General features: G+C 38.1%; 1 pseudogene; it reads right to left on the bottom strand.

Annotated features, from left to right (window-relative positions):
- Positions 1-697: 697 nt before the first annotated feature.
- On the bottom strand, positions 698-9297 carry LOC143563150 (guanine nucleotide exchange factor SPIKE 1-like; annotated as a pseudogene).
- Positions 9298-13222: the final 3925 nt, after the last annotated feature.

Below are 13222 nucleotides of genomic sequence, written 5' to 3'. Positions count from 1 at the left end.
TGTGATTCTGTAAAGAATAAACCACATCCAATGATACTTATAATTTTTTTATGAGAAAGCACTTGACGAAGTCTTCAAAACAACCTCACCTCCAATCCTGAAATAACCGGCAAAGCCATCATCTATCAATATACACATGTGAAACCCTAAATCATACATCCAACCACCAAATTTGAGATTCTATTACAGAATGCAACTCCCAAATACACAAATTAATAATCTTTGGAAAGAACGAAGAACAATTAAAGAAACCTAGAATATGAGATACTAATTTAGGGTTCTTACCATTCCAGTGAAGCTTCGCGATGGAATTGTCGATAACCATGACATTAGAAGGATCAAGTCATGGGGAAGATGGTGGAAAGACAAGTCAAGTGAGAGATAATGTATCAGTAGGTCCATCGAACCCTAAATTGCAGACACGAAGCTTTGGGTTATACAATAAAAGATGGTGTCGAAGCGAATCTGATGAATAGTCGATGTACCAACACGTGTAAAGGAAGATGACCGTCAATAAAATGAAGGAGCACAGCACTGCAGAAATGTACAACCCTTCATACACAAAGTACAAAACTACAATGCAAACTTCTCTCAAAACTGTAATAATTAATCTCGTTAATTATTCGTCTTTACCGAACCGGGTTTTGGTTCATTGGCCTAGGTGTATCTCTCACGGGTCGTAACTCGGTCGGCCACGTTAAATTGACCGAACCGGTCCACTATTTCCAACACTTCGCCTTTTATAAACGGGGATCACGAGTTCCAAAATGGACCCACAAAAATGAAATAATTCGGCTTGAGAGCACCATACCCTTCAACGGTCAGTTGTATATATTTAACAGCCGAATCAACGGTCAGTTTTGAAGCACCATACCCTTCAACTTCTGCTGCTGATGTCTCAAATGTGATCTCGGTGCTGACCATTGGACATATTTTGCGGAGCACGGTCACATGATTATTGCTTGAGACTCCATCATTTCTGCTTACAAGAGCATGCAAAAACATTTTCATTACATAAATTTTAAAAAGATCCTAGTGCATTTTGGATAATATCATATACGCCCTTACAAATTTAATAAGTGACCGTTTTACCCTTATTTTTTTAAAACCTTAAAATTACATATATGCCCATCTTTAACTACAAATTTAATATTTCACCACTTTTAGTTTAATTATGTTTACCCATTTTAAACTTAAAATTTTTCTTTATTTTTACCCATAAACAATGGTTTTCTCATAAAATTAGATTGCTTATCGTTCAATTAACATGTGAGTATACCTAGTTCGATTATCTGATTCGAACATACAGAACTGATTGTTCGATTATCTGTCATCGAGAAAGGGTTTGCTTGCTTATACAATATGGATCAAAACCCAAACAAAGATTAGGATTTTAAACAATATAATGGAAAGGGGTAGAATGGTCACTAAGTAAAAAATCATTAAAATTGGGTATATATGATATTTTTTAGTTTTGGTTGGGTAAATTTGTGAAATTATTTAAGTTTGTAAAGGTATTAAATATAGTTAATTTTTTTAAAAATTATTTACCTACATTACAACACCAGCTACAGCAACAGCACACTGCGCAGCTTTGGCCCATGATTGCATCTCCTGATGTGCATCACATAAATGCAGTAACCATATTATATGAAGATCTGGCACTAGCGTAAATGCCACTGCTAGTTTATAAAAACTTTCTGCAGCAGTAAATCTATCTGTGTTCACAAGTGATCCCTGTGGTACATCAACCAACCAATAAGATAAAAACATAACCAGCATCTTGAAGAATCATGTAAAAGAATCTTGAGACTTACCAAAAGTGCATGTTCCAAGCTGGTATCAAGAGGAAAAAGAAGGCTATCGGATAAAAATTTGACTTCTGACCATGACCACCGGCTTTCAGTTGACCATTCTGGAATGTCAACAAGTGAAGTAATCGGAAGCCCACATTCTTTTAGTAAGTTTTGACTTGTGGTTTCATCTGTCATTTCTTGTAGTGATTTTCTAAGACGTTTTGCTTCACCACTTTATTCAAGGGTTCCATCAGACTTCATTTGAATTACTTGGACGTCTGACATTAGCTCTAATATTGTAATTGTAAGCATGGCCCTTAATCTTGCTGTTTGTGTAAAGTGAGAGAAAGAACTCTGCCAAAAGTAAATGACAGTTGGTGGTAATTGAATTTACAAACTGAAACAAACGAGTTTGACCCATAAACATTATTTAACTAATGTCTTAAGTATGATTACAATAATAATAATAATAATAATAATTGTCATAACAAAACAAATGGCGTACACATACCCTGACAAGCATCTGCAACCCAATCACAGCTCGTTTCCTGATATTTTCATTACGGAAAACAGCAAGTCTAAGAAGATGAAAAGCGATTTGCTTTAAGAAACGATCATTTTCCCTTGCCATTAATGTTGACCCATGAAGCTGAAAAAAATTGTTGAACACTGGAAATAATGAGGTCCAGAGGCGATTGACTTCGCGTGAAAATACTCGCAAATATAGATGTAATGCAATCCAACTTTCCATAATCAGTTGTAATACTATGTGATGCAGCAGCTTTAGAAAACTTCTCAGCTATTTCCAGGATTTGAAGACTCACAGAGTATTTTGAAAAGATAACTGCGCAATATGAGGTCCAGAGGCGATTGACTTCGATTGGAATATATAACTGCGCAATATATAATTTATCCTATGGCTTCCGGTAACGAGAATCAAAATCATGCTTGCATAAGAGAACTACCAAAATTCTAGTGTAAGGCCCCGAACCCGGTGCCTTACTTTGGACATTGGATTTACTCATAAACACAGTTACAAATATCAGAGTTAATTAATAATTTTGTGAAATAATAATAATAATAATAGTCAACCATTCATTCCAAACATTCGTAACTTCTTTTAAAACATAACGTAAATGATAATATCAAAACATCATGACAAATCTTCAGATGCCAGCCTCTTCGGATCCTGCCATGTGTCTCCCTCAAGCCAGCTGTCTCAGTCGATTAACATGTGTGCATACTAAAAGTCAGCTACGCTGAGTGAGTTCTAGTTAATCAGGCGACATGAAATACATTCACATACTTACATATGCACCCGAAGGTACATACCTTCATATTTACGTACATACTTACATACATACGTACTTTCATTCATATATATACGTTTTAAAGAGCATTCAGCCCTATAACCTTCGTCGATATTATTAGGGTCGGTCCCCTACATTCGCCGATATTATTAGGGTCGGTGTTCCCTACATTCGCCGATATTATTAGGGTCGGTTCCCTACATTCGCCGATATTATTAGCGTCGGTTCCCTTTCTAACTATACCTTCCGTTCGTCATATAACCATACGTACCTTTCTTTATATAATCGTCCTTTCGTACATACTCATTTCATTACGTACTTTCATACATACGTATTTCATACTAGGCATTCTACATATTACTTTCTCTGGCAATACGTGCAATATCTGAAGATCGTTCACGCACCGACAAGCATTCATTCATAACAGTCATACATACTGTCACAACAATCATTATAGCATACACTTACCATTTAAGGTAAGTGTATTAATGTTCACATTGAGTATGCACACAGCCCCGAAAACATAACAAGGAAGTGGGGCTAGAAACTCACATGAATCCTGTTACGTTCACCGTTAATGGTTATTCATTTCTTTAGCTACGCACGACTAACTGTATAATAATTACACGTATCAGTTAACTATCACTACCCATATCGTATTTCTAGTTTAATTATAACTCTCAACGAACGGGGGTTCGGGGGCAGCGCCCCTGGCAGTGGGGTCTAAGGGCGGAAGCCCCTAGTAAGGTCCAAGGGGCAGAGCCCCTGGTTGTGGTCGAGTTTCCAGGTCAGCTTGGAAAATTTTTATTTCCATTAGTTGTCTTAACACATTTTTCATTAGAATTATAATTTATTATTTTATTTGCTAATTCATAAAGTTTGAGGGCTTCTTTGTAATTATTCCATTTTATCCTAAGTCCAGGGACCTTTCTGTCATTCTTTCAAAGTTTAATTCGTTATCCGGTTTCTTAACGAACGGGGCTCATTCGTTACCTCTTGACGAATAGACTTTATAACGAATTGAACCTTTATAACGAATTGGTCTGTGTAACGAATTGAACCTTTATAATGAACTGGCCCTTATAACGAACTGGGGGTTCATTCGTAAGTTCTTCGTTAACAAACTGCTTCTAATTCGTTATCTCTTCTTAACGAATGGGCATAACGAATTGCTTGATAGTTCGTTATGTATCCGCTAACGAACTAGAATTAGGTCAGAGAATGTCAGAAACATTCTCTGACATCTTATTCCTCGTACGCCGCCTTTCCAGCGCCATCTTTCCGGCGCCGCCATGCCGAAAAATCGGGAAGTGGCCGGAAAAGCGTATTTTACCCCATTTTACACCGTTTTCACCGTTTTTCGTCCCATTCGACCCAAATCTGAGTTAGGGTGACCTCTAAGCTCATCTTTTGATCGGTTTATACCCGATTCCATCCGGATCTCGTGACTTTAACGGTTTAGGGTGTCGGCTCGTCGTTTCGCGACTAGATCTAGCGGGTTTGGATCCATACAATATCATACTATCATTACCTCGGGTCGGAATCGATTCTTCTTCTTGGTTTCGGTTAGAGAAAGAGAGAATAAGAGAGAGAGAGCTTAAGTGTGTGTTTTTGATGGTGTATGGAACGGATGAAAATGAATGAATTAATGGTTAATTATGGTATTTATATCATGGATCATGGGCTTAAGCCCATGGTCTTTTCCTCCTTTTCTTATTAACCCAAGTCCATTACTCATATTACTTAACCCAACACAAGCCCGACTCCTAATAACTCATATTTTATTTTATTAACCGAAACGAGAAAACGGGATGTTACATCTAGCTGCCTAACAACAGGAAAAAAAATAATAATAATGAGGGAGAGCACTAATTTACTGAAAATTATGTATCCATACAAAAGGGAATATTATTAATTTATACTCACTTTTGCCCGCTCAGGTAAATCATCATGATCCCATGTTAGAAACAGTTCTTGAATTAAGACAGATGAAAGGTAGTTCCTGTAATAAAAGCATATTTAATAAAATAACCAAATAATTATACATGATAAACAAACAAATATACATACATATAGACACGCGCGCGCGCACGCACACATCTGTCAGAAGGATCCGCCCAGGCATTTCAACATACAGATCATGATCATAGATGATTTGTAGAAAGGTAAGCTTGCAATCATGCAAAACTGACTGACAAACACCAGAGAACTTATCAAGGTATAAGGACACCTGCAATGAGCAGAATCAATATAGTAAGTGAAGTGTTTGATGCTTGGAAACTAATATAAAATAACATTGAATACTTTTAACTATGCGTAAGTAAGATAAATGAAGAGTAGTAAACCTACCAATTTAAAAACTTGGTGTAGCTCAATGGTTGACAAAAGATCATAACAAAAGAAAGCCAAACTGCTGTCTAAACGTTTTGCTAAAGCTAAACCCCGTTTACAACGTTCATGCACTTCTGTCAAAAGGTAATCATATAATTGCATAATGCACCTAAAAATAATTTCTTTTAACTGCATTGGTGGGATATCTTCACCTACCAAACGAAAAGTAAATCATTAATCAGATTAGGTTTCGAAAATCAATCATTTATGATTAAAAACAATACCTAGAGGCAGATTATGATACATCAGTCGAGTCTGTTCTATTGCCACTGACTTTACAATTATTTCAAGGAGAAACCAAACCATTGAGAGTACATCATCATATACTTGTCCAACTCGATAGCCTTTGGACTACAGTGAAAATAAATAAACAAATAAATTAAAAAGGAAGATCTTTGGCTCCAAAAACCTATGATAATTAATAAATATATATATAAACCATTCACCTTGCTATGAGCCAGACTTCCCCACACAGTTGACAAACCAGGATATACTGGAGCTTGTAGACCACCAAAATCATCAAAAAGCATAATCCACATAGTTGACCAAAAATACATTTCTGTCAGCTTCATCAACTGATTCTTGTTGTACTCTATGGAAAAAGATATGCACCACTTTAAATTAAGAAAAAAAAAACTTAATCATGTTAATGTCTTTACATACAGTGTCAAGAGATTAACCATAGCTCTGAAAGCAGCAACCTGTCAGAGGATAAAAAAATAAATATGGATCAAATACAAATTCTAAATTAATGTTTAATACATTGGGAAAATAAACTCACTCACCTGAAGAGTTTCTCCACCATTGCCAATAAGATGGAGAAGCATATTTAATATCGGGTGAAGAAACTGTAGCAGTGCAGTTGAATCAACATTTTTCAAACTATTGATTGACTGAAAAATAAGTTGAAATACTGAATGAAATAACAGATTGACCAAAAAAGTCTTTATACATATATACCAAACAATATACATTGGGATAGAGGTCTATATCCATTTGATGTAATATTACCCTATTACAGATGGCAGCACTAACCTAAAGAAATAGATGAGCTAACATTAAAAATAAAAATTAAAGAGTACCTCAAGGAGTTCGGAACCCCAAGGTGGGCCTGTGCGAAGAGTGTGTCTATCATATTCAAGAAAAAATCCTGTATACGTTCACTAGTAGGATACAATGATGAACAAAGTCGTAAGCGTAAACGAAAGACACTTTTCCCATCTTCCAAGTAATCCAACCTCTCTTATACCAAGTTATAAAGGGTTAATACATAAATCAACAATAATGATATAAAGATGTAAGACACAGAGGGTAAATCGGTAAATTAATAAAAAGATGGCATACCTTGCCACTGTCTTGAAGATAGTGTAGCAAGCCACCCTACTTCCAGGAGCAACTTGTGTATGGGCCCATTTTTGTAGGGATGCACCTGGCTTCCTTGAATACATTGCCTGTTAAATAGAATCGGATTTCAGTTTTGTATCATAAAAGAAAAATTTATTGTAAAACATGCTACATGTTCATCAACCTCTAGTGGCAGCTTTCTGATATCAGAATCGTCTATTCTAAGCTCAGTTCTTATAAACAAATTCCTTTTTCGGCTTAAACTGACAGTCAACGGGTAGACATAAAGACAATGGAAAAGCTCTTAAAATGGCTCATTTCTTATCATTGTGCGAAAGTCAAAAGCTTGAATCTGTGAAGTTTAGGGTAATATAAATAATAATCAAAGAAAAACATAAGAATCAAATGATATCTTGTTCAAACACACCAAAACAAAAGGTCAAACTTACACTACTCGCATATGCATGTCTTGTTGCACCTAAACCGTTTAGTTGTTCTTTATGTCTATCTGAATGAATGTTGTGCCACTTATTAACAGTTGAATCAGTTTGTCGATCCCCATGGTCATGTTCATTGGTCAAACTTCCATCTGTAGCATTGTCATATTTGGTGTTAGCAGCTTGAATCTTTTCTATTTCCAATCGTAACACGCCTTTCACAGGCTTATGAACCTTCCGTTTGGGATCCTGAACAATAAACAATTATAAATACATAACCAACTTGTTTCATAATATAATCATGTTGGCTTACCAGGAGTGAATCCTCAGTATAGCTCTCTTTGACTTTATTTAGGTTTGACACTTCAACCACAATAAAATTTCCATTCCAATAACCTGTTTGACCATTTAATGTGAGTTTTGTAACTGGTTCAGAAACACCCTATTGCAAACTAGCTCCCGATAAACTATGAGCAAGTGGGCTACTAGGTGAAGCGGACCCACCAGAAGCCAAACCATTGTTGCTTTCAAATAATGGAATAATTGCCCAAGAGAATGATTCTCTATAAGGCATCATTCTAGACCAAACTTGCAGCTTTTGTTTTTCTCTCTCAGTCAAGTGAACCTATTTCATATAGTGAAACATCAATAACCATTTTTATCATGTTCATTAATCATATTTTACAGTTATTAATAGCGTTGTTACATACTGATTCTTTGCGTGAATAAACAGATGGAGTCACTCCGCCTTCTTCAGTAGCACACTTCTCTAATTGTATAAGCAGGCAAACAGATGATGACGAAGCATCTAGATAAAATAGTCCACGAGTTTCTGATGAACTACCAGCCTGGACAAATAATGGTAGCCTTAAATTACTTGATATGATTGTAGTTTTGCATATAACTAACCTTAAAGTGAGGCAATATTATTGGCGCGTACATCCTGCATTTCAAATGGAAGAACACAAAAACTGAAGTCTTCTGACAGCTTTTCTCTTTTATCTTTATTGTACAATGATATAGTACCATAAAATGGCTCTACAAGAGAAATTTAGCTATAATCAGATATCTACACACACACACACACAGACACAAATGCAAACTAATTTGATAAAAACAATATACACAAATTAGAAGAATCTTTACCGACTAATCCAGCTTGAAATGACAAAGAAAGAACTTTTAGAGAAATCTTTAAGCCACTACAGACACGAAAAACATATTAGAACAATTAAGTAGATATGTGTGTTTCTCAATTATAGAAGATCTAAACCTAGAAGACTGTGACATATTAGATTCCGGAAGTCTTTGACCAAATATCATTGACCTCTCGTTTCCCAGTCAAATACTGGTTCACAAGCAGGCCGAGGGGATTCACCATGGTGCTGAATAAAGATTTCCAATTCAATAAGCAAAGTTATCCTAATTCATACATATGAATATAAATACAAAGATAACCTCAATAAGTTGTCGACCAGAGGTACTAGGCACATCATCATCACTGTTATCTTCAAACGTATCTTGTCGAGCAATAGCAAGATGCGTTTCTAGTTAAAAAGGCAAGAATAAGATAAAAATAATAAAAACTCTTTTTTAGTTTGCATTACACATATAATACTCTGTCCACACGCATTACCTGTTTCAATATTAGTAACAGGCCCTTCAAATATCTGGTTTTGAAAGGATATGCTGCCAATACTTTCATAATGTCCATACTTGTTTTCGTCTTTTATCCAATCAGTTTTGTAGCACTGAAAAAGTTCATTTAGATGTGGCTATTGCTCTAAATTTTCATCATGCTGCAAATAAACATATATTCAATGAGCAATATAGTGCTGAATATCCATTAATTAATTATTCATGCCACACATTATACTGGAACACAAGCCACCTTAACATCCTTAAGAACGAGTAACAATATAAAAATTAATGATAACAACATACCGATGAGTCAATATTCAAATTTTCAGCGACTGGCTGGCGGGACTTTCTTTTAAAACGATGGCCATTTGAAGACATGTTTTTGGCCTAGAATAATAACACACACCCAAAAAAATCAACATGGTTATTAATGTTTAATATGTTTTTTTGTAGAATAACATGACTGAAAAAGGGTAATAAAGTTGAGATTATGATGAGGGATTAAATCAATATATAAGATCATAGAAATACAGAAAGTTCTCAAACCCAAAACCTACAAAACAAAAAACACCATCTCACTTAAACTCCTCCAACCGATTCATCATTTAATAAGCAAGTGGGAATGTTTTCGTATGATACCTAATTTGTTAAGTTTTAGTTTCTTATAGCGTGCTCCATTAATGTCATTATCGCCAATGTCAACGGTAACAACATCATAGCTGTAATCAGATGATCTATTTCGGCCTAAAAAAAATTCATGTATTAGCTAGCATTAATATACATACTCATTATTGGTCATTGCACACCGGAAAACCTAGGCTCGTTGACATTACAAAATCTAGACGTTATGCGCAAATTTGAAACAAGTTAAAAATGTAGAGCAAGTATGGTACACTGTAAAGTGTAGCATGCATTAACCCTAAGAGCAAATGCGGAAGTAGTTTACTTAGTCATGACATGAAGAAAAAACTAGTTGGTAAATTGAATGAAAGACGTAATAATGAAGGCAACTGCAGATTCTTCACAGTAAACCAAACGAATTACAATAAGCAGCAGCAGCAGCAGAAATGAAGTCTGTCGAAGCACGAGATGAATCTGACCTGATCCATGACGATGTTTCCACGGATTTCGAGATGAACGAGCCACGTCTTGATCTTCTTCTCCGGCTGGTTGGGATCTGCAATGACTTTTTGGGGGTGTGGAGGTGACCGCTAAGAAATCTCCAAGATCTCTTGTTCACAGACACAAAAATATGGTGGTGGCTCTTATTGAGAATGACCAACCCCTAATAAGGAGGTGGAGACCTCCTTATATAGGGAGCCTCATGGCCACCATCATGGTACCCTAATGGGCCTAGCCCAGTTAGGGTTACCTCCACAAAACCCCCTCAGCCCAATAACATTGTGTTAGTCCATATAATAAAATAAGCCAAACATAATAAATTTAGGGTCGTAAAACCAGGTTTAATACCATACCCCTACAAGCCCCCCCAAGTCCAGCGTTGCTCCTGGGCGCGCAAGCGTTTAGGTGGAGCGCTGGACTTTATGAGGTGTGTTAGGGTGTGAGGCGGTTTTTTCCCTTTTCTTCGGCCTTATCTTTATTGTCTTTGAGTTTTGGGAGGTTTTCTTCATGATGGTGACGTGTTGTGGTTTTTATGATAATGATGGTGCACTAGCATGAATAAGATATAGTACGCCGAATAATAAAAGCCTGCGCGCGAGGCGACTTACGAGCTATGAGAATAATAAAGCTTGCGCGCGAGGCGACTTACGAGCTATAAGAATAATAAAGCTTGCGCGCGTGAGGCGACTTACGAGCTGTAAAAATAATGAAGCCTGCGCGCGAGGCGACTTATGGATCTATGAGAATAATGAAGCCTGCGCGCGTGGCGTCTTACGAGCTATAAGAATAATAAAAGCTTGCACGCGAGGCGTCTTACGAGCTATAAGAATAATAAAAGCTTGCGCGCGAGGCGTCTTACGAGCTATATGAATAATAAAGCTTGCGCGCGTGAGGCGACTTACGAGCTGTGAAAATAATGAAGCCTGCGCGCGAGGCGACTTACGGATCTATGAGAATAATGAGGCCTGCGCGCGTGGCGTCTTACGAGCTATAAGAATGATAAAAGCTTGCGCGCGAGGCGTCTTACGAGCTATAAGAATGATAAAAGCTTGCGCGCGTGTGGCGACTTACGAGCTGTAAAAATAATGAAGCCTGCGCGCGAGGCGACTTACGGATCTATGAGAATAATGAAGCCTGCGCGCGAGGCGACTTACGGATCTATGAGAATAATGAAGCCTGCGCGCGAGGCGTCTTACGAGCTATAAGAATGATAAAAGCTTGCGCGCGAGGCGTCTTACGAGCTATAAGAATGATAAAAGCTTGCGCGCGAGGCGTCTTACGAGCTATATGAATAATAAAGCTTGCACGCGTGAGGCGACTTACGAGCTGTAAAAATAATGAAGCCTGCACGCGAGGCGACTTACGGATCTATGAGAATAATGAAGCCTGCGCGCGAGGCGACTTACGGATCTATGAGAATAATGAAGCCTGCGCGCGAGGCGTCTTACGAGCTATAAGAATGATAAAAGCTTGCGCGCGAGGCGTCTTACGAGCTATAAGAATGATAAAAGCTCGCGCGCGAGGCGTCTTACGAGCTATATGAATAATAAAGCTTGCGCGCGTGAGGCGACTTACGAGCTGTAAAAATAATGAAGCCTGCACGCGAGGCGACTTACGGATCTATGAGAATAATGAGGCCTGCGCGCGTGGCGTCTTACGAGCTATAAGAATGATAAAAGCTTGCGCGCGAGGCGTCTTACGGGCTATATGAATAATAAAGCTTGCGCGCGTGAGGCGACTTACGAGCTGTAAAAATAATGAAGCCTGCGCGCGAGGCTACTTACGGATCTATGAGAATAATGAAGCCTGCGCGCGAGGCGATTTACGGATCTATGAGAATAATGAAGCCTGCGCGCGAGGCGTCTTACGAGCTATAAGAATGATAAAAGCTTGCGCGCGAGGCGTCTTACGAGCTATAAGAATGATAAAAGCTTGCGCGCGAGGCGTCTTACGAGCTATATGAATAATAAAGCTTGCGCGCGTGAGGCGACTTACGAGCTGTAAAAATAATGAAGCCTGCACGCGAGGCGACTTACGGATCTATGAGAATAATGAAGCCTGCGCGCGTGGCGTCTTACGAGCTATAAGAATGATAAAAGCTTGCGCGCGAGGTGTCTTACGAGCTATAAGAATAATAAAAGCTTGCGCGCGAGGCGTCTTACGAGCTATAAAATGATGATAATGACTGGCCCACAAGGGCCTCCTCCGCGCAGGATGAATATCCCGGCCTGTTTTCAAAATAATAATGGAGGCACAAATGGCCAGATAATAATAATGATGTCATAGGTGTTTGTGCGGCTCGTAGCCGAACCTGCAAAAACATGTCAACTAAAAGTGGATGTATTGCATGGTTCCCATCCTCGGGCAAATTATGAGGTGTGCCCAACCTTTAAGCTTGGCGCGTGGCCTATGGGTTTATGAGGATTCCCAACCTTTAAGTATGGCGCGTAGCCATATGGGATATTATGAGGATTCCCAACCTTTAAGTATGGCGCGTAGCCATATGGGATATTATGAGGATTCCCAACCTTTAAGTATGGCGCGTAGCCATATGGGATATTATGAGGATTCCCAACCTTTAAGTATGGCGCGTAGCCATATGGGATATTATGAGGATTCCCAACCTTTAAGTATGGCGCGTAGCCATATGGGATATTATGAGGATAAGGAGCCTCATGGCCACCATCATGGTACCCTAATGGCCTAGCCCAGTTAGGGTTACCTCCACAAACCCCCCTCAGCCCAATAACATTGTATTAGTCCATATAATAAAATAAGCCAAACATAATAAATTTAGGGTCGTAAAACCGGGTTTAGTACCATACCCCTACAAAGTCAAACATCGGTGAATGAATTAAAAAGAGGTGAAAGCGCATTGAGGTTGGAAATTAGGTTTTGAATGTGGCGATGGATCTGAATTATTACCATTATTATTAACATTCGTAAAATGAAGTTCTCATGCTGCTGCATAAAGAGATAGAAGAAGAGATTAATCTGAGAACAGGCAGATGGCTGGCTGCTAATTGAAGTTCAAGTATTCAGATCTCTCTGTGGAGTGGAGTGGAGTGGAATGAACCACTGCAACTATAAACCATCAAATAAAATCTAGTAGCAGTAGTTTAATTGATTGATGCTTAAAGCTTCATTCGTCATTCCATTCAACAGTAGAAGTGGAAGTGGA

The sequence above is a fragment of the Bidens hawaiensis genome, unplaced genomic scaffold (genome assembly GCF_021521415.1).
Source record: "Bidens hawaiensis isolate Kalapana, Puna unplaced genomic scaffold, B.hawaiensis_p1.1 tig00021325_1, whole genome shotgun sequence".
Lineage (NCBI taxonomy): Eukaryota > Viridiplantae > Streptophyta > Magnoliopsida > Asterales > Asteraceae > Bidens > Bidens hawaiensis.
Note: the sequence above shows the minus strand (reverse complement) of the source record. Positions and strands in the feature narration are given on the sequence as shown.